This window comes from Atta colombica, unplaced genomic scaffold, assembly GCF_001594045.1.
Source record: "Atta colombica isolate Treedump-2 unplaced genomic scaffold, Acol1.0 scaffold16, whole genome shotgun sequence".
Lineage (NCBI taxonomy): Eukaryota > Metazoa > Arthropoda > Insecta > Hymenoptera > Formicidae > Atta > Atta colombica.
Genome location: NW_017259250.1, coordinates 45,359 through 50,162, shown reverse-complemented (window position 1 = coordinate 50,162; position 4,804 = coordinate 45,359).

Genomic DNA, 4,804 nt, shown 5'->3' with positions numbered 1-4,804 from the left:
ATATATAATTATTATTATTATTAGTTATTAATTAATTATTAAATTATTAAAATTATTATATTATAATGTGCTCTACTGATATCATATTTCATGAATTTCGTGAGACATGTAACATTTAAATTTACGTTACACATTGTATAAACATTTGATAAATCTTATTTGATCATATTTATTCATTGAAAGGGATCTTGAACTTGTTTGCGTATTCTTAACTCATAAAAAAAGTGTCGCAACTCATTGCTTCTGATCGTATACTACTGCCAGTATCCATTTTCAATTTGGGAACTATGTGACTACATATGTTTTCTATCACTATCGATGAAATCATCAAAACTAGATGTAGTTCGTGTCTGTACTACACTCACAGGATAGAAGCGTGCCGATTATCCCTCTTATAATGTAGTCAAAGTTAGAGGATTTATGTTTTATAAGCTAGAGTATAAGAGAAATTATTACACTGTAAGTTATTTAAAAAAAGGTATTTTTTTTTTATAATGTAAGTTGTGTGATAATAGATATTTGATAATATACACAAAACTGGAAGTTTAAAATTCTTCATAAGATTAAAATATATTATTCCCTCAGTGACTTCAAAATTATGTCAATATAATTGTAAACTTTAATTACAGAGTAAATCATTGTTGTATGGCTAAATGTGATAATTCATGGAAAAAAAGTATTCTATGCATCAATTACTAAGCAATATTAAAAGAAGACAGCAATAGATTGCCAATATTGGCAGATTAAATTTGGATTCAACAAAAGTTCATTATATATGCGAAGGAAGTTTTATTTTTTTTAATTATATTAATGAAGTAGAAATGAATATTATTTGTATGTATAAATCTTATTTTAAATATTATTTAATATTATTTAAATATTATTTAATAGTATTAATGTACAATAGGTTCATTTTGCGGTTGAAATGCGATTGAAATACAATATATATTACGAGGAATGTTGTGGTACCAAAATCATGCGGGCAACATATTTTGTATTATATATGAAACTTTTAGTCATGATGCTGCACCTGTCGCTGCAGTTCTAATTATTTATAGATAATTGTTTAACAATACCATTTTATTTCGAGAATTAACAATTTATAGGTGGTGTACTGACTTGGGATGCTTAGGGGTGGTTTTCAAGATTCAGAGGTGAAGCAACAAAATCAGAGAACCGTAATCAGTCAAGATTTCGAGAATTAACAATTTATAGGTGTGCTGATTCAGAGTGGCTAGGTTTTCGAGGGTTGGGGATGGAGCAACAATATCGGAAAGTGAGCAACAAATTAGCACAAAAAGAATATAATTTTTAAATTTTTTTTTATTGAGTGGCTGTGCTAACTTCATTCTTATGCTAGCACAGCCATTGGTTTTTCGGAATTGGAGCAATAAAATCGGGAATAGAGCAACAAATTAGCAACAAAAAACAAATCAAATTTCTGTGCAACTTTTATTCGATTGTGTTGAAGTGGCTATGTGGCTTAATAGACGTAATTCTTTGTATCTTATTTTATTGTTCTACTTCTGCTGAATAACATTATTTTTATTTATACTTTGTAGTTTATTTAATATAATTTTATTACGTCATTTTTGTATTGAAGAATTTCAGGGAATAATGTATCTTATCATAAATGCTGACAATCTATTAGATCTGTCTCTTACCAACGACAACCAAATGACAACGAAATCAAGGAAAAATATCATCGACTCTATCAAAGTCTAGACTAATTCTAATTAGAATCGAAACAATTTTCAAATTAATGAAATTTAAATGTCAGTCTATCACAATTTTCAATATCGTTTGGAAGTATAAAAACTACTAATGTCACTAATACTTCAGTAGTATTACTACTGTAATAGTATATGACGTAACATAGAACTACTTTCAGTAATTGTAATATTTGGTATAAAAAATTTATTAGAATAAAAAATATACGCATGTGTGTGTGTGTGTGTATATATATATATATGTATATATATATATTTTATATCATTAGAGCAATTAAAATTATTTCATCTTCTAATAAAAATAATATTTTACAATATTATTAAAAACAAGTTATTAGCATAGTATCATCATTATTACTATATTTAACATTAATTATATTTTTTATATGTTTCGCTTCTTTCACAACATCTTTGAACAGATATGTTATACATCCATTATTATAGATGTTTATGGTTCTTTGAAGGAGCAATTTCCGTACAATCACAGAAATGAAGCATGATTAGTGAAGGTTCAAATTTGGATGGGTAATCACGCATGAATGCATCATAAAATTAATTCTCGAATTCATAAAATAAATTTTTTTTTATTATAACTTTTCGTGTATCCTCTGAAATATGATGCTAATCAATAACTTATTTTCACAATAAAATTTCAATGAAATTTTAATGAAATTTTCTCCACTATTACGCTATTAGTTACACTACTTGTTGAATTTACTTATTGTATTAATGACACTAGTAGTATATTTTTATGCTGACTAGATCAATTCAAGATTTTATTTTCAACTCGAAAATTAATCGAAATTGGAACCAAAAATCCATCGAAATCAATAGAAATTTCGAAAAACTTTTGACTTTTATTTTCAACATCGAAACGATGTCTTTTCGAGAAATTATTTCTGACTGGGTAAAGCCACGAAATTAAAACTTCAACAAGCAAATAAAATTATTAATAAATTGGATAAGTCGAGAAGGATTCTTCGAGAAGGAATAAAACGTGAAAAGAATAATATATGAAAAATACAAATTAACTGTAGAAAATCAGAAATTAGAAAGAATTAACAATAAGAATTGCAAAAGTATACTAAATATACTAAATATAATAGTATACTAAATAAAAAAAACGATTAAGTTAGATTTCTCGATTTTCGAAGTGCCCAAGGCATAAATGATCATAAATGATCCAATGATACTATTAAAAAGAAAATTTGCAGTTTAAACTTGAACCAAGGATTACAAAACAAGACATAAAATACATTACATTTAATAAAATATATTATAAAATGAAGGTCAGAAGGTAACAAATTTATGGAACTGAAATGTTAGCAGCGCCATGAATTTTTATGCTTTGCGATTAAAACTATCGTATGATAGCGTTATCAAGAAATAATTAATCAGGGCATTCCGTTACCAGTAGAACGAACACTTAGAAAGAGATTAGAGGATATCAATTTTGAACCTGGCATTTATAACCAAATGTTTGACATGTTAAGTTAAAACAATAAATGTCACAAGCAGATGATAGGGCAAAAGACTGCGTGCTTGCAGTCGATGAAATGAGTATAATGGCAGGTGTACAAATTAACCAAAGTACGATGTTGCACATGGCCTCTCTTCTCTTCCTAATACATAATTGAAGTATTTCCTATGTAATTTAATTTCTTTATATATGTTCTAGTATAAGTTAATTTTGTAAAGGAATTCGTTCCATTTGATCACGTGAGTATCTATTCATAATATGATCAAATGATACCCACTCAAAGTTAAATGACTACAATATTGTATATGACTTATTTTTTTTCTTATTTCTTTCTTTATTCAATAGATAAGATCAAAAAAGCTACGCATGTTTTAGTTTTTGTACTTGGAGGCATTTTCACTAGGTGAAAAATTCCTGTTGCATACTATTTTACGCCTAATAATGTAAACGGAGCTTTGTTAAAATTGTAGAACTTCTTCAGAAAGCTGACTCTGCTGGTTTATATATTCTATAACTTCTGATATGGATCTTGTAAATTTAGCTACATAGAAAGCATTCGGTGGCATTATCAGCAATAGAAACTCAAAAGTCAAATGTTATATTCCTCATCCTACAGATAGTAATCGAAAATTTTTTTCATTGCTAATGCTCCTCATTTATCAAAAAATTTGAGAACAAGTTTAATAAATATTAAAGTAATAGAGTTACCTGAGGAATTTTTTAAAACACATAATCTATCATATTCTATTGTGAATTGCGAACATATAAATGAATTAATAGATATTTAAGAAAATTTACAATTTAAACTTGTATCAAGAATTACAAACAAGACATGAAAACAAGACATGAAATACACTACATTTAATAAAATGAAAGTCAGTAAGATAAATTTATGGAACTGAAATATTAGCAGCTCCATGAATTTTTATGCTGAAGAAAAAGGGAAAAAAGAATTTTGTACAACTACATTCATTGAAGTTATTTCAAAAGTTCACTTTAATTGCACGGATTCCAAAAGTTGCATTAAGTTTAACAGCAAATAATGACAAAGGAACAAAATTCAAATCTAATATTGTATTTCTTCGATCTGTTATGGAATTATTCAAGAACATAAAAATTGGTCAGAAGTCAATATTTAAACCAGTTCAAAGTGGCATCATAATTACTACTTCAATCATAGATTTAACTCAGTACCTTGTGCATCGAAAATATCAATATGATTTTAACGGCCTGATTTACTCAAAATTAGAAAACATTTTTTTCTTCTATAAAAGTTAAGCACCCTACTTTCACTACATTTCAGCAAAGTCTTAAGCTCATTACCCGTATCAAATTATCTGAAATCATCCCATACTTCGAATTACAAAAATAAGGGTGAAATTATTGGTTCTTTTTTAAATACTTATAAAAAAGTAAAAACAGTAGATAAATGTACAAAATTTATTTTGCATCCAAAGGACAACATATATATCCAATCAGAAATAATTTCTCGAAAAGATGTTTCGATATCGAAAATAAAAATCAAAAATTTTTCGAAATTTCTATTGATTTCGATGGATTTTTGATTCGAAGGAATTTCGATTAATTTTCGAAT